This window comes from Mus caroli, unplaced genomic scaffold (genome assembly GCF_978045245.1).
Source record: "Mus caroli unplaced genomic scaffold, Mus_caroli_1 scaffold_1, whole genome shotgun sequence".
Classification (NCBI taxonomy): Eukaryota; Metazoa; Chordata; class Mammalia; order Rodentia; family Muridae; genus Mus; species Mus caroli.
In genome coordinates, this window is record NW_028227256.1 from 17,017,221 (window position 1) to 17,044,884 (window position 27,664).

The following is a 27,664-nucleotide window of genomic DNA, read 5'->3' on the forward strand; positions in this document are numbered from 1 at the left end:
AGCTAAGGCAGAGACCTGGGATAAGGGAGGCACCCAAGAGTCATTAAGGTGACCTTAGCTGTGACTCACAACATTGGGATATGGAACCTGAAGAGGCCACCTGCTGTAGCCAGGCAGGAACCCCAGTAGAGCAATAGAGATACCAACCCAACCAAAAAACTTTCAACTCAAAATTTATCCTATGTACAAGAAATGCAGGCATGGGGGATGGATCAGAGATGAGAAAATTGGAAATAACTGGCCCAACTTGACACCTATCCCATGGGCAAGCACCATTTCCTAATACTATTAATGATACTCTGTTATGCTTGCAGACAGGGGCATGTTGTCCTCTGAGAGGCTTCAACCAAAAACTGAATCCGGTAGATATAGACACCCACAGCCATACAGTGGTTAGAGCCTGCAGATTCTTATGGAAGAATAGAAGGAAGGATTGTGGATCCCAAAGGGGATGAAGGGGATAGGAACTCCATAGGAATAGCAACAGAGTCAACTAACCTGGACCCTTGCTGCTTTCAGAGTCTAAAACAACAACCAAAAAACATGCATGGGCTGGACCTAGGCCAGGAGGCTTGGTCTTCATGTGGGTCCCAAACAACTGGAATAAGGGCTGTCCCAAAAGCTGTTGCCTGTATGTGGGATAGGTTCCACTAGTTGGACTGCCTTATCTGGCTTCAATGTGAGAGAAAGTGCCTAGCATTGCTGAGACATGAAGTACCAGGGTAGGGGGATACCCAGAGGGTACCCACCAGCTCTGAGAAGAAAGAGGAGAAAGAAGAAGGATTGTAGGAGGGGGTAACTGGGAGGGGCAGTAAGCAGGATATAAAGTGAATAAGAAAAATAAATTTAAATAAAAAAGAGATAACAGTCAGTAGAATGTAAGTAGGGAGGAACACTATGTACTGCTGATGGGATTGAAAATTTGTGAGGCCATATGGAAATCATTATAAATGCTTCTTTAAAAAAATCTAAAAATAAAACTACCCTATGGCCCAACTGTACCATCCTAAATACACTGAGAACTTTAAGTCTTACGATTGATACATCTCTGTTTATTGGTGTTCTGTTTACAATAGATAGGTAAAGGAACCAGCCTAGGCATCTTTCATGTTATAAATGGATAAATAAACTCCACAGTTTCACTCAGATATATAGAAAATGAAACAATGATTCTTGTGGGATGAAGTAGAATTTTTGGTTCTTTTAGAGACTCAGTTGTGTCCTGTAATGTTTTCTGGAAGCTGTCTTGGGGTGGATGCATGATGTTTTGCTGGAGACAGACACTTGAGAGGGTGCATGGCGTTTAGAAAGAATATATAAGTAAAACAGCACAGACTGTGAGAGGGCACTTTTGCATTGCTACACTGAATGCTTCTCTGGTCTTCACTGAGGATGCTCCTACATTGTCATACCATGCAACACTTTGCTAATCTTCACTGGTTTTCACTTCAGAGAGAGAAATTTACCAAAGAACTTCTCATGGTATTCCAGCTGATTCTGGATGATTCTGACCAATTCAGATGACTGGTGCCAACTTGAACTTCTAATGGTATTCTGGCTTTTTCTGACCAATTATGATGACTGGTGCCAATTTGGCAGGGCTTTGCTGTTTCTGTTGGATTGTGCCACAGCAGTGTTTGGTGTTTGCAATTGGCCTGGACTGCATTGCTGGTACCTAGACTAGAAAGAGTGGAATCACCTCAAGGAACTACTCTAAATAGGTCCACACTCCCCCTTTCTTATTAACATTCTCTCTACTTTACCTTTGGTTGATGGGTTAGAAGGAAAGTTGAAGTGTTTAAAAACCCTAAGCAAAGTTGGTGTGAAAAATATAAGCCTGCAGTGGGAAAATTGATGGGACTAGAAGAAATTACTCTTGTAAGCAAATTATTCCCAACCCTGAGATACAAACACCAAATGTTTTCTGTCCTATGTGCATTCCTAGCTTTTAATTTTATATGTGTGAGGTGTGGTGGTAAGGAAACTGAATGTGGAAGTTCATGAGAGAAAACCATATCTTGAGGGAGAGTTCGGTTGGGGTAAAAGAGCATAGCTAATACAAGGAACATGAAGGGAGAGAAGGGACTATGAGCAACCAGAAGAGGGGACACAGGGGAGAGGAATGGGAAGAAAACATCAATAAGAACAAATATGCATGCAATTCCATAGTGACGCTGTTTCTGTGTATACTAATTTGAAAAAGTAATAGAGGGAAAGAAGGAAGAAAGGTAAGGAGAGGGTGACAAAGGGAGGGGAGAAGGAAGCAAAGGAGAGAGAGAAGGAGAGAGGAAGAAAGAGGAAGGAAGAAAGGGAGGGAGGAAGGGAGGAAGGGAGGAAGGGAGGAAGGAAGGGGAAGGAAAGCCCCGTCTTTGGCACACAGTGCTTCCTCCTGACGGAGAACTCCTAGAGGACTCAGTGGCAGACATTCTTATCACTTAGTACTTTACAAAGGTCTTAGGGGTTCTATGTCAGGATCCCCAAATATTAATACCAAAGATTTTCCTATCATATTATCTAAGGACATTTTAGGGGACAACACTCTTCTACATTAGCAGAATTCCAAACTCAGAAAAAGAAATGGTCTTAGGGGCTTCACTTCAACAACCAGACTTTCTCCTATTACCATAATGCAGCTCTTTATAGGATGGAGAGGACAGGACAGGGGACTTTTGGACACACACAGACACTGCAGTTTCTGCACTCTGGCCAAAGAAGATGAGTCTTAACAACACAGTCAGGGTATTCCATTTTTCATAGCATTCTCAAAGATAATATTTGGGCAATATTGCAGACAACAGCATTTGGGATAGCCCCTGCTCCACTTGTTCAGGACACTCTTGAACACCAAGCAGCAGCATATCTGCTACATGTGAGTGGGGACGCCTAGGTCCAGTCTGTGTAAGTTCTTTGATGGATCAGACTCTGAGAACCCCAAGGGTCCAGCATACTTGACTCTGTTTGTCTTCCTGTGGAGTTACTATCCCTTCAGGGTCTTCAATCTTTCCTCCTATTCTTCCATAAGAGTCCCCAAGTTTGTCCACTGTTTCACTGTGGTGTCTATATCTGTCTGATTCAGATTCCACTCAGTCTATTTTGAATTAAGTATTCTCTATATCCAATTTTTAGATTTCATAATTTTATCTGAGGAATAAAAGGTAGTTTTAAAACAAAATGTAGTAAACACTTCTAGTCCTTTTGACACAGTAGAGTGAGTACTTGTTAAAGCAATTCATGATATGTTTCAAAATGACTAGATGAATGCAAAATTTCCCACACATAAAATGATTAATCTTTGAACAGGCAGAAATATGTAATGTCTGAATTTAAATATTTTACATTGTAAACATCTACTGAATTACCATAATGTACCCCTATTTTTATATACACATGTGTCTCAATAAAGTTCTCTCTCTTACACACACACATATGTACTCCTATATACACATAAATCTGTATGCACACATATAAATGCAATGTATCCACACAAGCAATTTTACCACAGGTATATCCTTTTGCTTAAAGATGCTTTTTCATTTTCAAGATTTACCATAATGACAAACACATTATTTTAAGGCTTCCAAAGCTTATAAAATATAGCATTTCTTCTGTAAATATGAATCTCTTCACTTGGCAGTGGTGGTGCACGCCTTTAATCCCAGCACTTGGGAGGTAGAGGCAGGTTGATTTCCGAGTTCGAGGCCAACCTGGTCTACAGAGTGAGTTCCAGGACAATCACGGCTACACAGAGAAACCCTGTCTCAAAAAAACAAAATTAAATTCTTAGTAGTCAAAGTTGAAATTTCCTTGTCCGTGTGGTAATGACTGGGGTTTTAGTTTTTCAGTCTTTCCACAAAAGACATTAAGTTGCACAGGACTAGCCTTTACCCAGTGGACAGGGCCATTATATTATGGACACCTAATATTGGGTAATTAGAAAATTTTCCTCTTCTAATAGGTGCTGACACCGAAAAGAAGCAACATCATCAGGCCTTTATGGTAATCTCTAATAATATAAAAAAATCCACAAATAATGAAAATTGAGTATTGAAAATATGCATATATATATATATATATATATATATATATATATAGAGAGAGAGAGAGAGAGAGAGAGAGAGAGAGAGAGATATCCCTCTCTCACACACACACACCACACACACACACAAAAAATGATTCTGTGGGATGAAAAATAACACCTACTTCCCAATGCAGCCAGAGCTTTGAGGTGTGTATGTGTGTGTGTGTGTGTGTGTGTGTGTGTGTGTGTGTGTGTATGTATGTATGTATGTATGTATGTATGGTCTTTAACTCATGGTGAAACGATAGAAAGAAAAAAGCCAATTCATGATGCTAGGATTATCTACAGTTTCTCACAATGGACCAAATGAAAGAGAAACATTACTGTGTTGAGATCCAAGTTAAATAGAGAAATCATATAAAAGGATTAAAATGGAGTTGGATGAAGTATATTACTTAGACTAAATTTCTTGAGAGTTTAAGAACCAGTACCATATCCCTGTTGATGAAATGGGAGTAGAAAATTTAAAGACTCAATCTCTAAAGCTGGAGGAGAAATGAGGTGCATGGCAGAGGTCACAGAAAATGGAAGGCCTTCTCCTCTTCCAGGAGCTGTGAGGTAGAGTCATCTTAGAGTCACCTGTGAGGATGGAGTAGGGATGAGCCTAGGGGCACAGGTTAGATGCCAATGCTAAGACCGAGAAATGGTGTCAGGCAGAGGAGTAAGCAGCTTATTTGGATCCAATGATTACCCAGGTGAACCATTCTACAAGAACTTGTCTCGAAATTGTTAACTCTAAATTAGGAATATTATTTATTTTAATGCAATTGATTCGTTTTTTTCATTGATTTCATTTTTTGATACTGAAAAAAATAAGTATGTTTAATGAAGTTTGTGTAGTGAAATCCAAGAGAAGCCATGCAGATTGTGCCTATATACTAAAAAGCTATAACTATTGTAATTATTAAGTCTTTTTAAGATTAGTTTTATTTAAGATATGTTTTATATAATATGTTTTGATTATAGTCTTTCTGGTTTCCGAAGTTCTGTCTGGTTCTCCTCACTTTTCTACCCAACCAACTTCATGATTTTTCCCTCTTTCTCTTTTAGAAACAAACAAACAAACAAACAAAAAGCACAAAAGCAAAATAACAACAACAAAATGAAGATGGCAAGCCTAGACAATAAACAAGAGATTAATTTAGCAGGGTCTTGGAATGTGGCTTATATATCCAGTGATACTCCACCAGAGAAAACTGATTTTCCTTTTCCCAGAACATGTCAATCACAAATAGCTCCTTGGTGGAAATGTTTGTCTTCTTAGCCTTCTTGGTGCTTGAACTGTCTCACTTGGAACTGTGCAGTTTATGTGTGTACTGATAGAATCTCTGTGAGGTCATTTGTGTATCAGTCCTGTTGTTTCCGAACGAATCCTTTTATATGATTTCTCTATTTAACTTGGATCTCAACACAGTAATGATTCTCTTTCATTTGGTCCGTTGTGAGAAGCTGTAGATAATCCTAGCATCATGAATTGGCTTTTTTCTTTCTATCGTTTCACCATGAGCTAAAGACCATACATACATACATACATACATACATACATACATACGTTCTTTGGAATCCTTCTTAGAACCTTTCTGCCTCCTCTTCTTTATAGACCCCTGAGCCTTGAGGGGAGGGGTTTGGTTTGAACACCATATTTACAACTGCATATCCCAAAGCCTTTCACTCTGTACATTGTTCAGCTATGAGACTCTGTGTTAATTCCCATAAACTAAAAGAAGAAACCTGGCTGATGAGTGTTGAGCAAGGCACCGATTTGTACATATGTCCTTAGAGGTTTTTTTTTTATTTGTATGTCATTAGGGGTTACTTTGTAGCCATGTCCCTTTAGCAGATGTATTTTAGCCATGCCCCTTAGTAAGATGTTTTCACCCAAGGCAATACCTATCTAGCCTTGGGTACTTAGCCATGTCAACAGTATCAGATATGGATTCCATTTCCCGCAATTGGCCTTAAACCCAGTAAAAAAAAAAAAAAAAAAAAAAAAAAAAAGGTGGTTGATTATTCTCATAACATTTGTGCTGCTGTCGCACCAATATGTCTTACAGGAATGTCACTGCTGTAGGTCACATGGTTGGTGTCTGGGTAATACTAATGATTTTTTTTTTCTCTCCAGAAGCATATCGAGTACCTTTAAATACCATAAAAAGTTTTAATGGGTTTTTATTGTGATTTTCATACACATATGCAATGGTTGATTATTCACATTTGATCTTCTCGAGACCTAAATATTAATCAACATGAGAGAAATCACTATTAAATTGTTAATTGTTAATAATCTGCGTAAAGGTCTAAAGAGATCATCAATAAAAAGGAATGGAATACACATGTTATGCCAACAGAAGTCAAAAGGATTTGCAGAAAGCAGATAATGAGGGACAGGAGAAGAATGGCGCGGGTGGTAGCAGGAGAGCAAGACTAAGGACGAACTGTGTCAATGCATGTGAATGCAATTGTCCCAGAGAAACACATTTCTCTGTAAGCAAATTAAAACTGATATAAATGGAAGTGTCATAAATAACATAATTATAAAACCCAAAAAGTAATAATTTATCAACTTATTTAATCCTGATTAATTTTCCTATATTTAATTACATACTTTTGTATTCCTTCTTTGTATGAGGTAGATTTTTAAGTTTCCCATGAAGGACTTAGAAAGAAATTACAGCCTTTTCTCCAGCTCGATGATTGATACTTGTTTTCCAGCATGAGCTGTTTAGAAGAAATTCACTCAGCTTTTTACGTTTTATTTTTATTATATATAAATGTTTAGAATTATTGTTAAAAGTGATACTTTAAAATGTTTACTTATAGATAAGCTAGGATATTGGATACATTTGGCAAATCAGTATTCAAGGAAGTCATTTCAAAATGCATATCTCTTCTGCCCTTCATTTTCTCCTATAAATCAGGAGAGGTTCATATCATAGAGTGGCCTAGGGTCTAGTCCCAGTGTGTCATAGCATTGGGTAAGCCAACATTTATGAAGACTAGAAATTTTATAAGGAAGTATTTGGCAAAATACAAAAGTAATACCCTCACCTCTTAATTTCACATCTAAAGTATTATGCTATCCCAAACACTATGGCCATTCCCCTATCATGTAACACCATAGACATCAAAATTAAAAAAAAAAAAATTAGAATGGAAAAGGTACCATCTTTACTAGTCTCAGTTAAATTATCATAATTTAATATTTTTACAAAAACATAACTTACATAATCATACTGTTGGAGCTCCTTTAGTGATACATGGAAGGGATTTGTATCAACAAAGAGCCTGACACATGATCATGTTCTTCACAGAAAGTCTATCTGCATTGTGGGAAATGCCTTGGGTAGGTCCAATAAAAAGATGTAGACAAACAAGGTGAATGGGATCATGCAAGGCTGGGGTTATGCTTGGCTAAGAGAAGAGACTGGATAGCCAGTAATAGGAGTATTTACAGAGACCTAATTAAACAGAAGCATAGCTCATTTTAGCTACTTAAGAAGGAAAGTCCAGAGTGCACAAGAGAACTGAAAGGTGAGAGACTTAGATGAAATGCCTGACACTAGGGAGAGGTAACTTATAGAGCCCACCTCCAGCAGGAAGATGGGGCATCAAATGAAAAGGGGGCATCCTACAGTCACAATTCTGACTCATAATTGTTTCTGTCTGAAATAATTACAGAGATGGAAATAGAGAGGAGCCTGAGGAAAAGAGTGACCAGCTACAGGCCCAAAGTGGGATCCAGCTCAAAGGGAGGTCCCAAGACCTGACACTATTACTGAGGCTATAGAGTGTTCACAAAAAGGGATCACCATGACTATCCTCCAAAAGACCTAACACGCAACTGAAAGAGTCAGATGCAAATATTTGCACCCAACCAATGGGCAGAAACAGCTGACCCCTGTTGTTGAGTTAGGGAAGGCTGAAAGAAGCTGAGGAGAAGGGCAATCCTTTAGGAATTCCAGCAGTTTCACATAATTTGGACCCCTGGGATCTCTCAAACACTGGACCACTACACAGACAGCATACACCAGCTGATATGCAGTCCCCAACACACATACAGTAGAGGACTACAGGTTCTGTGTTCATTCAGAGATGATTCACCTAACCCTCAAGAGACTGGAAGCTCCAGGGAATTTAGAGGTCAGGTGAAGTGGGGGTGGGGTGGGGACATCCATGTGGAGACAGAGGGTGGAGAGGAGGTGTGGGATGTTGAGCAGTAAGAAGGTGAACAGAAAAAAAGAAGCAAAGTCAAAGGCCACAGAGAATTTGGTGTCAGAAGGAAAGAATTTGGTGTCATTTTGAATGGGTGATCAAGGATTTCAAGAGTTAGAGGACTCATCATTTCATCATGTTTTAAGGTTATTAGTGATGAAAATTTTACTACTATAATTGTGTGGGTGAACACTAAACTTCGTTGGAGAAGAAAGCATCATTTTTTATTGAAAGTCTTTTCTTGGTCTAGGCTTCTAGAAAGTACCTACAGGTGATCTCCATAAAGGTCTGGATATAGAAGTACAATGGATGGATTATATAGAAAGCTGTACTACAAGCACATAATCTGCAGTAACCAGTCCAGGCATCTACAGTTCTATCCGTACCAACCAGCCACTGAAAGTAAAAAAACAATTCTTAAAGCCTGCAGCTATACTTTAATAATAGGTTCTTATGTCTAGTTCCCTAAATCCTCCCACCATCATCATCATCTTCTTCATCTTCATTGTCCTCCTCTCTTCATTATTATTTTAGCTCAGGTTCCAATGCAAACTAACTGTAAAAAGCCCAATATATAGATGTGTGTGTGTGTGTGTGTGTGTGTGTGTGTGTGTGTATTCCTAACCAATCACATAGGATGCTTCACTTTTTGTTTTAACTCATTTTGTTTTTAACTTATTTCAGAGTCTCTAATGAAGCTCAAACATGCCTCTAATTCTCCTTGAACTTTTCCTCTGTTTTCACTATAAATCCTTCCACCCTATTTTCTGCATTTAAGTCTTTATCAAATAACCAAAGGTATTGGATGATTCCTTTGTACCAAGGTCAGAACAATTGGCATTTGCTTGCTGCCCTTCGGATGTTCTTTGTTTATTCCCAAATCTTTCAAGATTTGATGCAAGTTTCCTACTTTGATAAGAATTGTAAGGATGTTAGGATGGAGAGGGAATAGTGGGCCAATTTCCATGACCTCTTATGACTGTAGAACATTGCCTAGTATATGCAAATAAGACATGTACACTAGTGAGATCAAGAAGTAATCCAGAAGCTATTAGTCTTTGAAGAGCTGTGGATACTCTAAGGGATATTTACATACTGTGTAGGAACAGCAAAGATCAGTAAATGAAACAAGGTTTGGGATGTGACCTAAAGATATCTATTTCTTTACAACACAATGGATGCCTAGTGGAGTAAAAGGGGATGCATATCATGTTCCTTGGAAATAATGGCTGCACTGGTTCCAATTTCAAGGATTCATTCAGCTCAGGAGCAAATTTTGGACAATTGAAACAAACAGTTAAAGAGCTCCTGAGTATCTCTGGGAAGAGATATGTTACTATCACAGGCATATAGTGCTGGCCTGTGACCATGGCAAGGTGTGTTAATCAGAGGACACTTTATTCTCATACTAAAATTTGTGCGAAAATCACAATATTGGTGGTTCACATATTTTTTGTTAGTCAATGGATTTTATATAGTAACAAAGTAGTCACTTTATTTCAGCCACCGTAATAACATCGTGGCTAAAACGAGCCTTAGATATAGAAATATATGACAGAAAGCCTATAGAGTGGCATCAGGAAGGGGACAAAGAAGAATAAGAATTTGAATGGACAAGATGTTGGCTTTACTTTAAAGAAGCCTTCATACCATAAGGCTAACAGACCTTCCCTCGTTCCTTCTCTTCCTTCCTTCTTTCTTTCCTCTTCCCTGCCTTTCTCCTTTAGCCTCTCTGCCTACCTTTATATTTCCATCCTTATTCCCCTTTAGATAGTAAGTTTAATTATTTCTACATCATAGACAGAAAATTGAATCACAAATATATGAACTCAACAATGTGATTTAGAAGTGAGGAGGAGGAAACAGAAGAGGAAGAGAAGGAGGAGGACAGGGAAGGAAGGAAGGAAGGAAGGAAGGAAGGAAGGAAGGAAGGAAGGAAGGAAGGAAGGAAGGAAGGAAGGAAGGAAGGAAGGAAGGAAGGCGCAGTATAACTACATACTTCTAAATTTTTATTCTTGTATTTTGCACCTGGTAAAATAAAATGTCAGGGTTTGGACATAAGGTTCTTTTTTTATTAGACATGCTTTATTTACATTTCAAATGTTAACCCCTTTCCTAGTTTCCCCTCTGAAAATCCCCTATCCCCTTCCCCCTCCCGCTGCTCCCCAATCCACTCATTCCCACTTCCTGGCCCTGGTATAAGGTTCTGATGTGACATGTACCACTGTGAGAAGAAGGGCCAATATGTTGGAAGCTCTGTGTGCCTAGTTTTCTTACCAGGTACATATGGAAAGATTTCAGACAATTAATCACATACTGGGCAAATGCTTTTTGATTCTGTGTATTATTATTTGCCCCTTCAAACCAACATTTTATCCATAATATACCAGGAGAAAAAATTTATTGCCACAATCTTAACAAAGGCAATTGCCCAAATTCTACCAGTAAGTCATATTAAGGATCCACCTTTGCAGCCAAGTGGGAATTCTCATTTTTTTTCTAAATTGAAAATTCTACCTTAATGTCTTCAGAATTCATCCACAGTGGCTAAGAGATGTGTTGGCTTGCTCATGTCCCATCATCTGATTTCCTATGAAATGTGTACAGTTAATCAATGCTAATGTTTTCAGTTGTCCAAAAGGCAAAATAATAATGGTGATAGTTGTTAAAGCACAAATATGCAAAATTATAGGGCTGAAGAGCTGCTAAGCAGTCATGGTTCTTAATTATAACAGAGAATATATGGTCACTGTTTTCAAAAACTCTCCACACAGCTAGCCAGACCTCCTGGTTCAATCCCCAGTGGCTGAAGGTAAAATCCCATAGTCCTGGTCTAGAATCATGTCTGAATAGCCTTGCATTGTTCTCTCCCATAGATGTTTTTCTCTCCTGCTTTCCTCAGTTGGAGAAGGTTTAGTTCTGAGTAATGATTTTCTTTCACACTTGTTTTTGTCTTTTCCTTCCCCCACTTTGCCAAATGGCCTCATCTGCCAGTCACAATTTTTGTGGTCCACAATTCTGATCACTTTTAAATGAAACCCATGCTGGCTTTGGTAATCATAATGTCATTTACAATTTACCACTAAACACGTTTATTCAGTTAGTAGCACACGGGAGAAAGAGAACTCCATATGAACTCACCGTGAAAGGCATAATCTGATTATTTCCTCATGAAAATCCAGGCAGGGGTGCTTGTAAGAGGGGCTTGAGAGAAGATGGAGAGAAGGCAAGGCCTGGCCACAGCTGACTTTGATAATCAATGTGAACAGATAACTGATACAGCCTGTCAGGGCAACCACCCAGTCACCCCAGGGCATTCTTCTCAAAAAGGCAAGAGTGGACAGGTCATAATGATTGCTGAGTGACCAGTGAGCATTGGTTTGGTGTATGCTATTGCATTCAGGGCAGACATGCACAGTGACAAGGTCCAGAAGCTCCACTTTAAGTGCGGGAAATTTGATTAAGCAGGTTGTATTTGTGTATGCACATGGGCACATAAGCACTTGCTCTATGTGCCTTTCACCTTCCTAAAATATCCTGGACATAAAGCACACTCTCTCATCCTTTCCTGAGTCTAGAGGCCATAGACCCAAGCCCAGGAAAGGGGGGAGGTAATTATGTCTGGTTAAAAGCAGAAAGAACTCTGTGTGTGTGTGTGTGTGTGTGTGTGTGTGTGTGTGTGTGTGTGTGTGTATGTATGTATGTATGTACTCGGGTTGCTTCCAGGGTTCTAACAAATATTAACTTTGTGTCAATATTTGTCCTTCCTGTCGTGAAATGAGGATTTTCCACCTCATTTCACATTTGAAAAGAAAATATGCCAAAGGGGTCATCTTTGCTACAGGAAAAAAAAATTAACAGAAAACAACAACAAAAAGAAGAGAAATAACTTCTATCTTTTATTTAGAAAAATGGATCAGAAGGAAAGTAAAAAGTATGTCTAAAATAAATGCTTTGACTCAAAGGCACATAGAATCCTTCTAACTTCCCATTTCAACAAAAGAGAAAAATTTATATGGTTAAAATAGAATGAAATACATCAACATTAATGATTTTTCTCCTCAAGGTTAATGCCACCATTTCCCTCAACAATATTTTCTAGCCATCTTTGATATATTTCACCAAGTATCATAAACTATGAGAGATTTGGACATCACCAAAATATATAATCATTCACTTGTTTTCAGGAAATGAAAATAAGTAATTTACAATTTGTGTCTGCCAAACGATATCTACACCTCATTATTTCCAATTTAACAAATATGAATGGGCACAGATCAAATCAGCGACGACAGGTTGCGTGTCTCTCCATTTATATATGTCGTTCTAAATCCTTACGCAACCAGGAGTGACACCCCAAAATCTCAAAGCTCTGTTTCTTAACACTCAAAGAAATTAACAGAGACATTTGCAGGGTTGTTAGAGAAAATGTGTTTTGCTTATTTTAGATAAAATGAACAGAAGGGCTTTTGACTTCAAACTGAAGAAATGCTAAATATGATTACTTTTTTAAACTTCAAAAGCAATAAGCATATGTGTTGGAATTATTTGTTAAGACAAGTTGAAAGTGTTCTTACATGTAGTATATTCAATATCTAAACAAAATATGACTATGCTGATATAAAATCTAGAACTTGGAGTTCGTAAGGTCTGCTGTGTGACCATAATAAGTTAGTCATAATTATCATAAAGGGAACACATATATTTATTCATATATATATGCATACTACAATTTTATAAGTAATCTAAGGGTAATAGTGCTATATTAACATGCAAAATATTTATCACTGTAAAATTTGAGAAACTGTGTCCTTGGATTAAAAGGGGTCACTGTATATTCAGCCTTTATCCCTGGAATGTAATGTGTGTGTGTGTGTGTGTGTGTGTGTGTGTGTGTGTGTGTGTGTTTGTGTGTGTGTATACACATGCACATGTCTCCATTTCTAGGTTGGCTTTCACAATTAGCTAGAGAGTGTCATTGGGAACATAGTTAACTTTGACATCATTTTCAGCAAGGGAGGCCACTCTACTCTAATGAGCAGTGACAGTTGCAGTGCTGTGGCTTTGGATGGCTGTGGTACATGAGGCATGCAAGTGTGAAGACAACCCTAAGATGAAGATAACTAAAGGAGCCAGAAGCTGCTCAGTGAAGATAATGCTGCACTCTGGGTGAAAGGTGTTGTGGCTATCGAGAGCTGCTCATCTTAGCATTCCTCACACTCTCACCAGGGTTCCTGTGCTTGTCCTTCTTTTCTATGAAGACACCTTTCCAAAGTAATTGTGGAGAAACAGGCAACCACAAGAAGCCTACAAATACACAAGGCAAGCTTGCTTGGCAGAATATCTGCCTCTGTCATGTTATTTTGGTGGGTGTTTCAGAGCATTTTTTATATTTCATAAGATAAAATACTCTTTAATGATAGTCTTATTTTGAGAAAGATAAGGATAGGAGGTAGAAGAGGTGAGGGGATGTCATTATGAGGGGGAGGTGTCAGGTGGGGTGACAGATGGGCCCAGTGTCTCTTTCTTCTGAATCAGCCATTTTAAATTTTTCAGTACCTCTATGGATAGAACATTCAAACCAAATCCAGGAACTATCTCATGTTATATTTTCTAATGATGGTGACATTTCTCCGTGATATAGTACTTGAAACAACAAGTACTTTTGTGGCAGGAATAAAATTTCACCTACAAACTTCAATGGATATGGTCCCAATTATGAAACTTATTATTTGAATACTACATTGAAAACATCCCAGGCAACTGCAGGCTCAGGAAGTAGGCTCACCAAGAGATCAGGTTCAGCTCTGATTGCATCCTGCCTCCTCCTCTTTGAAGCTGTGGCTAGGCTTCTCATCCTCCCTCTGACTCCCTTTTCTCACAAGTAAAGACATTAACAGCTGCACACAACTCATGGGCTGATGCACTCTTGTATATAAGATATTATATCCTCTCTTAAACATTGACCCCATAATGTAAGTTTTTAGAAAATGTAGATGAGGGAAATACCCATACATCCATAGAAGTGTGTGTTTTGTGTGTGTGTGTGTGTGTGTGCATGCTTATACTCACACATATGCATGTGAGGTCCAGTAGAACATATATTATTCATCACTGAAGTAAACAGCCCCACAATGAAAATCCAGGATAATTTTCACTTTTGTCCAATCTCTCATTCATTTCTTTTGTCCCACTCCCCACCTCATCCCATCCCTCTTCTCATCTCCTGTTCCTATTAGCAAGCCTTATCTTCCAGCTTTAAACAAAGCAGTGTTCATTGCGTGCCTTAAAGAGAAGGACAGCCACCATCATTCTTTACAAGTGCAATTCCTGGCACACCCTTTCCTCAAAATGATAAAGTCATCACCTCTCCAGACCCTGTTTTGAAGCAGCCACAGTAATTCTGCTGGGTGCCAAAGCCGAAATGAATGGGACTCTGCCGTGGCCTGCTCAGAGCTGTGGCTATAATGAGATTTGAATGGGAAGCCCCGGACACAATAAATCTGCACCATATGTGACCATTTCCTGTGTCAATTCCTTTCTCATAACCAGCAGAGACTTTTTTCCCCCCTCTCCTGACCCCACACCATGACTCTGAAATCTTTCATGGCTGCTTACGGGCCCCAGGCTCTTTACAGCAGTTGTATAAATAAATGAATTTGACAGCAAACATCATAACAGTTAGCAGTAATGTGTGTTCGCCAGAAGTGCCTATACTACCCACTGGAGAAATGGCAGAGGAAACAGCTTGTTTTGTTACCTAAACAAAAGTAGTTTCATTTGACAAGTGGTGAAAGAATTAGTCAAATTAACTTTAAACCCAATGGGACTATTTTGCCAATTCGCCCTGTTAGAGAAACTTTCCCAGCAACTCAGTGCCTGTGACTCATAAAAGAGAAATTCCCTCTTCTTATTCTGACAATCCAGGCTAGGGATGTAAAGCCTTTGACTGGTACCTGTTAATCTAAGGGGAAAATCCAGCCAGCCTGTTGGGTATGAGGTACAGCAAAAGGTTTCTTACCAACCATGGCAGAAAAACCACATGTGATCATTGGCATGAAAATACTGAGAGGTGGCTATCATGACACAGCTAATGTGTGACCTCAGATAATAACTGAAGCCTCTGAGTAGTTCCCCTCCTCCCTTTTCCTAATTGTATCTTCATTACAGAACAACCACAAAACATCCAAACCCAATAGTTGCTTTTTTAAAAGCTACACTCTCCCCTGTATCTCCATAGTCCTAGTAAAATGAGTTTTTCTATATTTGATGAATTTGAGTCAGTTACAATAAAGATAATAATAGCCTTGCTTTTCAGTTCAAAGCACTGCTTTAAAAGGGCTTACATATCTGCACAATCCCTTATGGTATCTCCATGCTGGGAGGGATTGCACAGCACAGTGATTCTCTCTATCCTATAGAGCAAGCGGCTGTGTCAGGTCCGGACTCAGTTACTCACATTCTCTGTGACCACACTTAAGTGAATTGCCCTTGGTGTACCTTGTTTTCCTCCTCCTTTTTCCTGGTTTTTAAACCAGGAAGTTTACTGGTACAGTGAGATCCCAGTCTGGTTTTCGTTGCTATGGGTTATGTATAACATCACAGACTGGATGCTTTATAAAGAAGAGTTTTATTTAGCTCACAGTGCTCCAGGCAAGACATGCAAGAATGGGCAGCCACATGTGCTTGCTCTTAAGATCTGCTGCTGCTTGGTATAGAGTGGGGAAATGGAAGAGCGGTCTGGCTCATACAAAGAATAGAGAGGCAGGGGCCACGTGTATTCAGGAGAGCTGATGTACTGTTACAGGGATGTGGCTGTCCATTCTCATGTAGACAGAATCTCCATGATGCAAGCACCTTTTAATCCCCCACACCATTACATCAGAAGTTAAATATCAAAATCAGTATTGAAACTGCACAGACCACACTAAACCAAAGCAGACTTATAAAGTTCATACTGTGACTATACCAATTAATGCATTTTTAAAGCAGAGAAATGTAATCTAATCTAATATCAGCTATTGTTAGACCAAAGAGAGAAACCTGACAGAGTCTCCTTAGCAACAATATAGCCCCTTTCCATGACAGCTTAACACTGGCAGAAACCATATGGAAATAAAGTAGAAAGTTCTGGGAGAAAATTGAAAATTGTAATAGTACAGTTATTCAAGCTGATAGCTATCAAATTCAATGAATATTTATTTCCAATGCAAATATCACATAGACCCCCCAATATAATTTTTTATGTAAAACTTATTTTTAACTCTGTTATGGTGGTATACTTTGCAACAGTGAGTTAATCATTGTCTATAGAATTGCCCTAACAGTAAACATAAAAGCACTGATTAAGCCCAATGTCATACTGTGCACCTGTAATCTACACAATTAGGAAACAGAAGAGGGAGACTGGAGTTTGAAACCATCATAGGCTACATAGTGGGTTCAAGATCAGCCTGGGCTGTGTAGCAAGTTCTATCTCAAAAACCTAAGGGCTACAAAGAAGCTAAGTAAGAAGGAAGGCACACATGAGGATACTTGAATCTCACTTAGAAGGGGGAATAAAATGGCCATAAGAGGCAGATGGAGGGGAACAACTGGGAGGTAGAGGGAAATAGGAAGGGGACTGGGATTTCAGGATCAGATGTGGGGATGGACAGGAGAGATGGCCAGATGGCCATGAGAATGAATGTAGATCTGAAACTGATGGGGGTGGGAAGGTGTTGGACATCTCCAGGATGTGACAGAGATCTGGGGTAAGTGAGCTGCCCAAGAATCAATGGGGTAAACTTAGCTGTGACTCATAGCATTGGGGAAATAGAGCCTGAAGAGGCCACCTTCTGTAGCCAGGCAGGAACCCCAATGTAGCAATAAAGACACCAACCCACAAACAAAACTTCCAACTCCAAATTTATCCTGTCTAACAAACAATGCAGGGATGGGGGATGGAACAGAGATGAGGAGATGGCCTACCAATAACTGGCCCAACTTGAGACCGATCCCATGGTCAAGTACCAATCCTTGAAACTATTAATGATACTCTGTTATGCTTGTAGACAGGTGTGTAGCATGGCAGTCCTCTGAGAGGCTCCACCCAGCAGCTGACTCAGATACAGATACCCACAGCTAAACAGGGGATGGAGCTTAGAAACTCTTATGAAAGAATAGAGGAAAGGATTACAAGCCCTGAAGGGGATAGGAACTCTACAGGAAGACTAACAGAGTCAACTAACCTGGACCCTTGGGGTTTTCAGAGACTGAACCACCAATCAAAAAGCATACATGGGCTGGACCAAGGCCTCCCACCACATATGTAGCAGATGTGCAGCTTGGTCTTCATGTGGGTCTCAAACAACTGGAGTGGAGGATATCTCAAAAGCTGTTGCCTGTACATTTGATATGTTCTTCCAGCTGAGCTGCCCTGCCTGGTCTCAGTATTAGGGGAAGCACCTAGCCTTGAAGAGACTCGTTGTGCTGGGGGTGGGTGTGTACCTAAGGGATCCCCATCCACTCAGAGAAGGGAATGAGGGATTGGTGGGGGAAGGATTGTGGGAAGAGGTGACTGGAAAGAGGACAGTGAGCAGGATGTAAAATGAATAAAATAAAATAAAATTAGAACCATTAAAAAAAAAACAAAGGCTGGAAATGTAGCCTAGTGGTAGAGACAGAAGTCTGGTATGTTTGCTGCTAAGCCAAATGACCGGAGTTTGATCCCAGGAACTCATATCACACAAGGAATTTCAAATTGTTGTCTGAACTTCAAGTGTGCACTATGGCATATGCCATAAATAAATGGAATACATATATCATTTAAGTTATTAGGGATGGATAAGGACCAATGCAAGGAGGTTTTTCCATTTACAGAGTTCCTACTACCTGCACAATAGATTTTAGTGTCTTCATTTTAACTGCTGGATAGATCTACTTGTTTATGATTTCTTCACGTCTAGTCAAACTATGGAGAAAAGTCACAAGTAGTAATGTGTTGGACTGCATAAAAGTAAATGGACTATTAAAGTTTTCTTTGTAAGGCAATGGCAATAAAATGGGAAAGAGCTAACTGAAAGTAATGAACCCTGTGGCTACATAAAATTACAAACATGAAGGAGACAGAACAAACACTTGGTGTGAAATGGGCTGGTTGTGAATTGGAATGTAAATAGTATCCTTCTAGGTAAAGTGGACTTAAGTATGATCCCATTTATGACCTAATCAACCAAAAGCCTGAGCTTATCACTGCTTTTCTTGTACAGACGAGACACTACAGCAGGGAAACTTCTCAGGAGCTGGTCTGTGAGAAAATGACTTTTCCCATCTGCTGCAGCATGGCATCTGATAAATGCCCCATTGGCTATATCCAGATCCTTTCCCAAGATCTGAGTCTGGACTCCCTTGCTGACCCACCTTAGGGTTCCTACATGTGAAGATTTATGAATGACTCCACAGACTTCAGCCATGGGGCCACCAACACTGAATAAACACAAGGTTGAGCCGCAGCCCCTTTGATTGGGAAGCCATGGCTTCTGCCTTTTAATCAGCAAATGCACACTGTCACCTTGTAAAGTCTGTTTTTCTCAGTTAAAGGGAAAACATAAAGTGACAGGGAAACTTTACAAGATCAGTATCCTCAACCAAGCATCTCAGATTCATGAAAAAAAAATACTACTCAATTATTGCAGTATTTTCTGGGCACCTGTGAGAACACATATGAGCCTGCTCATACTTCAGGAAGTGAGAAGCTTGGACATCTCTTCTTAAGGGTTGGCAGAGTCATTAATTAGTCCTTAACCATAGCACAGAAGGAATGAGTGTTCCTTTGTGGCCATATAATTTAATTGAAGGAGTTGGCAAACCACAGGCTACAAAACAGCTCTGGCTCATTGGCTAATGTCATAAAGGACATTTCTCTAAACAGCCACAGTCATTTTCTGGGGTCTTGTCTGTGGCTGCTTTCCACCTTAATAGCACAACTGAATGATTTCAAAAGGAACCATGTGATCAAAAGCACTGAAATGTTTAGTATAAGATGCTTCATGTTAAGTGTTTGTCAGTGTCTGTTCTGAGTTCCAACTTTGTTTCTGAGACAGTGAAGAGCTTAAGTATAAGATAGAAGCTAATCCGTGCCTGAGTCCCTGCCAAGAATATGTTGATCAGAAGTACAAACCAAAAATAAATCTTTGCTGTTTGGAGGTACTGAGATGTGTGGGTTGATAGGCATCCTAACTTAGCTTCCCTGGATGGAAATAGCATACAGATTCACTAAGTTCAGATGTATCAGTTTTCTCTGAATGTACTCCCTGCATTCTGATTCAAGAAACAGGACAAAAGCCATAGGGGATTCTTTGTCTTCTAAACATCTAGCTTGACCTCAGAATATATGTAGGTTCTCAAACACATGGTCTAGAACTTTCCCTTAAATAAGCACTAATTTCCTTTATAGAACATCAGCTTCATCTACTGTCTGGGGACAAGCTTCACGGGTAAAGTGGAATGGAATGGACACTTTCTATGCACCTCTGCAAATTCTCTCTCTCTCTCTCTCTCTCTCTCTCTCTCTCTCTCTCTCTCTCTCTCTCTCTGTACAAAGTTAGACAGAAGGGATTTCCTTAGTGTGGTAATACACATAGTTACAGACATAAGTAAAGGGAGATATGGGCAGAAACCTGGGTTTGGCATGCTAAAATATTTGATAATAATTTCTTTCGTTTCGGAACGAATAGTTTTAAAGTGGGTGAACTACACACCTGGCTGCTGCACTTGCTCATTTTTTTAAATATACATATCTTTCAACTTTGGAAGCAAAAGAAATAGGTTTGTTTCTTGGAAGGAACCACAATGGCCTTTCAACTTCACAAATGGGCAAGTTGAGCTAACAGGCTTCCTCCCCTGCTCCTTAGAACCCCAGAATGGTAGAAAGCACAGGGGTTTCAAAGTCTGTATGCCTGGACTCAGCTCCTAAGGTCACAGCTGGGGAGAATCTTGCCAAGAGAATCACTTTGATTTTTACAAACAGAAGCACATTTCAAGTATAAACTACAATCTAATTTCTTCCCACTGTTTATGATACTTGAAGGTTTACAGGCTACAATGCACTTCAGTGCATTATTATAGATGCAAAGGGGTACACAAGAGCATTTACCTAACACAGGGAAATATATATAAAAATGAAGACGGCAAAGTCTAGGAGACATATAAGATAGGTTTGACTGAAAGGAAACTGAGTTTCTAAGTGTGAGGAAAGGGAGTCACGATGGAGAGTGGATAGGGAGCACAATGACACCAACCAGATACTGCTTAGGCAGTGAGCCAAGTCAGCTGACCTGATGCTTAGCAACAGAATTTCAGGATTCAATGTTCCAGGGACCTTGTGATCACTTCCTTCTCCATTTCAGTAACTCCTGGAGACTGGGGCCTCACCACTGAACAAAATGCATGGATGCTGAAGATCATGGGGAATTCAATTGGTGGCAACAAAGTCCAAGACACATTATTGGTGTATCTCACATTCCTAGCACCCACATAAAGCCAGCTGACCATGGCAGCCAACCACTTATTTCAGAAGACAAACAGAGGGGATCCCTCAGGCGAATTGGCCAGCTAAAGTCACTGTGTCATTGAGTTTGGAGTTCCATGGAGAGAACCAGCCTCAATGAATAAAATTCAGAGCAATCAAAGAAGCCTGTGTGTCAGTCTTGGGCTCCTATGTGCAAGTGTATGTAAGGAGCCGTCCTCACATTCGCCATTATAAGATGGCACTGACACCTGTGTTCTAAGTAGTAAACAAACCATCTGCACATGCGCTGGGGTAGTTTCCCACCCCATGTGCTCTGCCTTTCCCGTGATGACAACTCTGGCTGATGGGCTGCAGCCAATCAGGGAGTGACACGTCCGAGGCGGAGGACAGTCCTCCATAAAAGGGAGGGGGCTCCACCATCTCTCTCTCTCTCTCTGGCTCTCTTCTCCACTGGCTCCTGATGGGGTAAGCAATAAAGCTTGTGCCGCAGAAGATTCCGGTTGCCCTGAGTGTGTTCTTACCAGGGGGAACAAAAGCGGCGGGCAACAAATGGTGCCGGAACCCGCGAGCTACTACATCACGGGGAAGGAGCGGTTAATGAAGGGTTCCCGGAAACAGACTGTTGAGAAGGATCCAGTGTGGATTCAGAACTCATCAGCTGGGGAACTGTGGTTAATGAAGTGTTCCCGGAAAACAGACTGTTGAGAAGGATCCGGTGTGGATTCAGAACTCATCAGCTGGGGAACTGTGGTAATGAAGTGTTCCCACAAAACAGACTGTTGAGAAGGATCCGACGTAGATTCAGAACTCTTCAGCTGGGGAACTGATGCGCGTTTGTTACAGCTTTACAAGGTATGTCTGGTCTTGAACTTTCTCTAGTGTTAAAAGCCCTTTTATTTCTTTTCACATGTCAACAAGTGGTTAAGGCAGGGTGGAGAATTCTGGACAAAATTCAAGACAGTCTATCAGAAGTAAAGCGGGGAGAGAGAGCAGGAAAAAAGAGGAAACATGGCGCGCCAAATAAGTATACAGGCCTTTCCACGGGTCTTGAACCCGAGGAAAAGTTAATGTCAGGGAAGAATACCTGGGGAGAGATTAGAAGGAAAGAGGAGAAAAAACAAAGGAAAAAAGAAAAGTTAATGTCAGGGAAAAATACCTGGGGAGAGATTAGAAGGAAAGAGGAGAAAAGAGATGAGTTTAAAGAGCCAGTTCTTAGTAGCTGTAAATCAGATGAAAAAATTAGCCCTTCTGAGAAAACAGACTTGGAGGAGGGAGCAGCTCGTTATGAGAGAGAAATGCGAGCTTATAGGTCAAGAAAAAAGCCAAAAGCAGCTGGCAAAGGCCAGCTTGCTGCTTGGCCTCAAGGTCATAGTGCACCTCCGCCCTATGCGAGCCCCCGCCCTGCGTAGTGCGTCAGCCCTGTGCAGAGAGGCAGTGCGCAGACTCGTTCATTTCAAGAGAGGCACAAAGGAAGATACAACAGGCATTTTCAGTCTTTGAAGGAGCCGAGGGTGGGCATGTCCACGCTCCAGTAGAGTATTTACAGGTTAAAGAGCTTGCTAAGTTGGTTCGTAAATATGGAGCCAATGCTAACTTCACCTTGGTGCAGTTAGGCAGGCTTGCTGGCGAGGCATTAACTCCTGCCGTCTGGCAAATGATTGCAAAAGCCGCTCTCCCCAGTGCGGGCAAATATATGGAATGGAGAGCACTATGGCAAGAGGCTGCACAAACGCAGGCCCGAGCAAATGCTGCCGCTTTGACTCCAGAGCAGAGAGATTGGACCTTTGACCTGTTAACGGGTCAGGGAGCTTATACCGCTGATCAAACAAATTATCACTGGGGAGCTTATGCCCAAATTTCCTCCACGGCTATTAAGGCCTGGAAGGCGCTCTCCCGAACAGGTGAAGCCACTGGACAATTAACAAAGATACAGCGGCTGAACGTCATTGTTCAGAGCCAGATAGGCCCAAAGAGATGGTTAAATGGAAAGATGTTTTAAATAACAAATGGAAAGGCCCGGATCCTATTTTGATAAGATCCAGGGGAGCTGTTTGTGTTTTTCCACAGAATGAAGACAACCCATTTTGGATACCAGAAAGACTCACCCGAAAAATCCAGATGTCCCTCATCATGGTGATGCCCAGGGCGACAACAGCAAAGGGAAAGCAGCATTGGGAGATACAGAATCGGACGGCTAAATTTGAACAGACCCTTTGAAAATTGAGACTTGCCCCACGCACTTGGACCTGTCCCTGACCTAAGGACTATCTTTTCAACATTTTCCTTCTTTAAAGAATGGGTGGGGGTGGAATTATTTGGAGCTGTTCTTTGCTGTGGATTAGTGTTGCTTCTCTGATTGGTCTGTAAGCTTAAGGCCCAAATTAGGAGAGACATGGTGGTTATTTCCCAGGCGCTTGCAGCACTAGAACATGGTGCTTCCCCTGATATATGGTTATCTATGCTTAAGCAATAGGTCGCTGGCCACTCAGCTCTTGCACCCCACGAGGCTAGTCTCATTGCACGGGATAGAGTGAGTGTGCTTCAGCAGCCCGAGAGAGTTGCACGGCTAAGCACTGCAGTAGAAGGGCTCTGTGGCATTTATGAGCCTATTCTAGGGAGACATGTCATCTTTCAAGAAGGTTGAGTGTCCAAGTGTCCTTCCCCCAGGAAAAACGACACGGGAGCAGACCAAGACCCCTTCGGGTGATGAGCCTGGGAGGAGGTTTTGTGTAAAGCCCCTATTTTACACACTGGGGATTTGACCTCTATCTCCACTCTCATTATTATGGGTGGCCTATTGCTCTTAAATAAAAGAAAAGGGGGAGATGTAAGGAGCCGTCCTCACATTCGCCATTATAAGATGGCACTGACACCTGTGTTCTAAGTAGTAAACAAACCATCTGCACATGCGCTGGGGTAGTTTCCCACCCCATGTGCTCTGCCTTTCCCGTGATGACAACTCTGGCTGATGGGCTGCAGCCAATCAGGGAGTGACACGTCCGAGGCGGAGGACAGTCCTCCATAAAAGGGAGGGGGCTCCACCATCTCTCTCTCTCTCTCTGGCTCTCTTCTCCACTGGCTCCTGATGGGGTAAGCAATAAAGCTTGTGCCGCAGAAGATTCCGGTTGCCCTGAGTGTGTTCTTACCAGGGGGAACAAAAGCGGCGGGCAATAAGTGTACACATGTGTATGTATGTACATCTGTGTACCCATACTTATACCTGAAAATGCACACACACATGCATATACATCCACCATATCCATGTAGGAAAAAAGAGACAAAATTTTATTTCTGACAGAAGTTTTCAATAAACTATGAAACAAAGAGGGGCTGAAGCTATAAGAACAACTATTCAAAATGGGTTTGTCTTAGGGTTTTCATGGCTGTGAAGGGACAACATGACCAAGGTTACTCTTATAAAAGAAGACAATTAATTGGGGTTGGCTTACAGTTTGAGAGGTTCAATCCATTATCAGCATGGTTGCAAGCATTGTAGCATGCCGGCAGATATGGTGCTGGCAGAATGGGGGAACAGAAAGGAACTGGCTTCTTCAGGCAGCCAGCAGCAGAGTCTCTTCCACACTGGGTGAGCTTGAACACTAGAAGCCCTCAGAGCCCACTTACACAGAGATATACTTCCTCCAGCAAGGCCACCTCTATTCCAACAAGGTGAGACCTCCTAGCAGTGCTACTTCCTATGGGCCAAGCATACTCATATTTCCACAGAGTCTGTAGAAACCAGTCCAACTACAAATAAAACATGGCGGCTGTGAGTAGGTGACTTTATGTGGGTGCTCAGGATGTGGGCACATAGCAAGGTCAGCTTACAGGGAAAATTGAAGGTCATATGTTCAACTTGGGATGAAACCTGTGGTAGAGGTAGGAAAACAAAAGTCACCTGGTCTGGAGTGAATCATTTCAGAGTATTATAAACTCTGTACAGCAAGGTGGGTGACTGGGAAGAAATACAGGGATACTGTGACGTGATCTCCTCCCCATTGTCTAGGTCTAATATTTAAGCCCCAGCTGAACATGACTGAATGGGCAATTGTCATTATTCTGATAGAACACCAAACCTTGGGAATACAATAGCGGAAACAATAACAGACAGAATGCTTACCCTTAAGCTTATAGTCACATCTCTAGAAATAAAGAAGTTACTTTCTCTTAAGGAAACATTCTGCTCCTGGGACACTGGAATGTAGGCATAACCCTCATTCACCTTGGCACACTGTGTCTAATGCCTCCTCCAGGGTACATGTTCCGTGGCGGCCTCTCATGCACACAAAGAGGGAAGAAACATCAAGGTTTTCTGAGCATGTACAATATGCAAGCAGATTGCTGTGCACATCAACCAAATATACCTTTTTCTTCACAGCAGTCTAAGAGGTATAGTACCATTGCTTCTTTTTACCAATTGAGAAAACTGGATTTGAAGTACTCAAGGGTGTGTGAGCCAGATGCAAGCAGCATCTAAGATCTCCAAGTGTCACACCTGGAGGGTGGCACCTCACAACTCTTCAATCTTTTTCAGGCTGAGATGCGGGTGTAGCAGGCTTTTGCTTGTTAAACAGCTGAAACATGGGAGATCATTAGCACTGACTATGCAGGTAAATAAGCTAAAATATTTAAAATGGAAAAATATAGAAAGGCAATGAATAAATACTGCCAGGACACCCACACTTAGAAATCACATTATGATGTATCGAAAGATGGCCTAGTCGGCCATCAATGGAAAGAGAGGCCCATTGGACTTGCAAACTTTATATGCCCCAATATAGGGGAATGCCAGGGCCAAAAGAATGGGAATGGGTGGGTAGGGAAGTGGGGGGCGCTATGGGGGACTTTTGGGATAGCATTGGAAATGTAATTGAGGAAAATATGTAATAAAAATATTAAAAATAAAAAAAAAAAGAAATCACATTATGATGAAAAACCATGTATCCTGACTTTCTGACCAAGGCTACCTATACACTTAAGGATTCTTGGGCAGAGATAATGGGGCACTTCTCTCCTTGCCCTGTGTGCTTATGAGTTTATTTAAAGTGACTGCTGATGAGCTTTACCCTCCTAGGCATTCTCCACTTGGCGGCCAGCTCAAAACTAATTTGGGAGCCCTAAGGACTATTAAGGACCCTGAGCCGCACTCAGACCTACAATATAAGTACTAAAGCAGAATCCTTCATACCAAAATAAAGTTAGAAGCCAGGGGCAGCCGGTTTGAAGGTTAAAAGTAGTTTGGCAAAAAGGCAAAAGCGTGTTCATAATCATTCTTAAAAGTGAGCTCATGTGCTTCCACAGAACCTTCCTGCGTCCATTTCTCCCCTTTGTATAAGACTAGGTCAGTTATATGAATATTATGTTAAGAGAAATTCATACGCTGGGTCAAAAGCGAAATTGGACCACATCATTCAGTGAGGAGTTTATCCCAACTAAAGACTTCTCTTTGCTGAGATTCAAAGCTAACTTCCTGTACCCCAAATGCAGCTTTCTCCACATAAGGCTAACCACTGGTCTTTTCAGCATGTTTGCTATGTTAATAAGTCACCCCCTGGGAGGATGCTACAGCCAGTAAAGCATCTGGTCAAGTCCTTGATGCCATTCAATTTGTTATGGGTTTGAGGAGGAGAATTCCTTCTTCTCTTCTGGGTTGAGATCATTTTATACCCCAAAGCGTTAGACTCATTATTCTTAACTGAGCATAATTACAATGTTATGACTGTCATAAAACTAACCAGATTTTCCTCTCTCCTCTTCCTCCTCAGCATCTGCCTCCCTGACCTCCATCAACAGAAAAGTGTACAGGCTGATTATACACTATATGTGGAAGTATTTCCTTCTATTTGCTTTAATTTTCTCACCCTTAATTTCATTGAGAACATACTCATTCTCATATCATGAAAAGGAGTAAAGAAAATAAGTTTTGTACAGCCCCTAATGTCTCTCACTTCATCTGATTTTCTTACCTTCCTTGCCAGAAGTTCTCAGTGACCTGGAAATCAGGGAGCCACCGACTTGTTCCCTGGACTTCACTACTCTTTTTCCCAAAACAGCTTTGCTGATCTTGTTATCTAGTGCTTATGGTTTTCCAAGCCACTGGCTGAGAAAGTCATAGCTTAGGAGCAACAATCCGACATAGAAAGAAAACAAGAAGGTGAACCATGGCGCACGAGAAGGTGGCGATGCATATGCAATGACAGCAGTTTGTGGCTTCCAGTTGGGGCATGTCATTGTTATTCAACTACTATGAACTTTGTAGTACTTATCTATAAAATAAAATAAAGATTATATGTTCCGTATTATTTTGTTCAGATTGTATCGGGAGCTTAAATTAGTGTTTAAAGTATTAGAGCTATGGCCTGGTTTTCTTTCTATTAGTGCTTTAAACACCACAACAAAATGCAACTGGAGGAAGAAAGGGTACACTGAGCTCACACTTCCATATTACAGTCAGGGCAGGAACTCAAAACCTGGAGGCAGGAACAGAAACAGAGACCATGGAGGAACATTGCTTACTGTCTTGTTCCTCATGGATTGCTCAGTTTTCTTTCTAACACACATCAGTGACCCAGCCTGCAGGTCAGTCAATGGGGTGTGCAAGGGAGAGAGTGGGAATGTTGGGGTAAGAGACAGGAAGAATGTAGACAAGACAGACTGTCTGATCAAGTTGCTTATTGAAAGACAACTATGGGTATATAAGCACAAGCTGGGGAGTGCAGGTGGAGACAATTAATCACAAGTCCAAAATGTGTCTGAGACAAACAGGGTGTTATCAGAGTGTGTTCAGTTGTGAGTGGTTGCTTGCAAAAATGTCATACTAGGAAAACAAGTCTCTTGTCAGGGTGGAAAAGTACCAACCTGTA

At 40.9% G+C, this 27,664-nt stretch overlaps 1 protein-coding gene across 3 annotated transcripts in view; it reads right to left on the reverse strand.

The window, feature by feature from the left end:
• The window catches only part of Pkhd1 (PKHD1 ciliary IPT domain containing fibrocystin/polyductin), a 544,477-nt gene that overhangs the window by 56,238 nt on the left and 460,575 nt on the right, over positions 1–27,664 (reverse strand). The gene's annotated exons all lie outside the window — the stretch shown is intronic.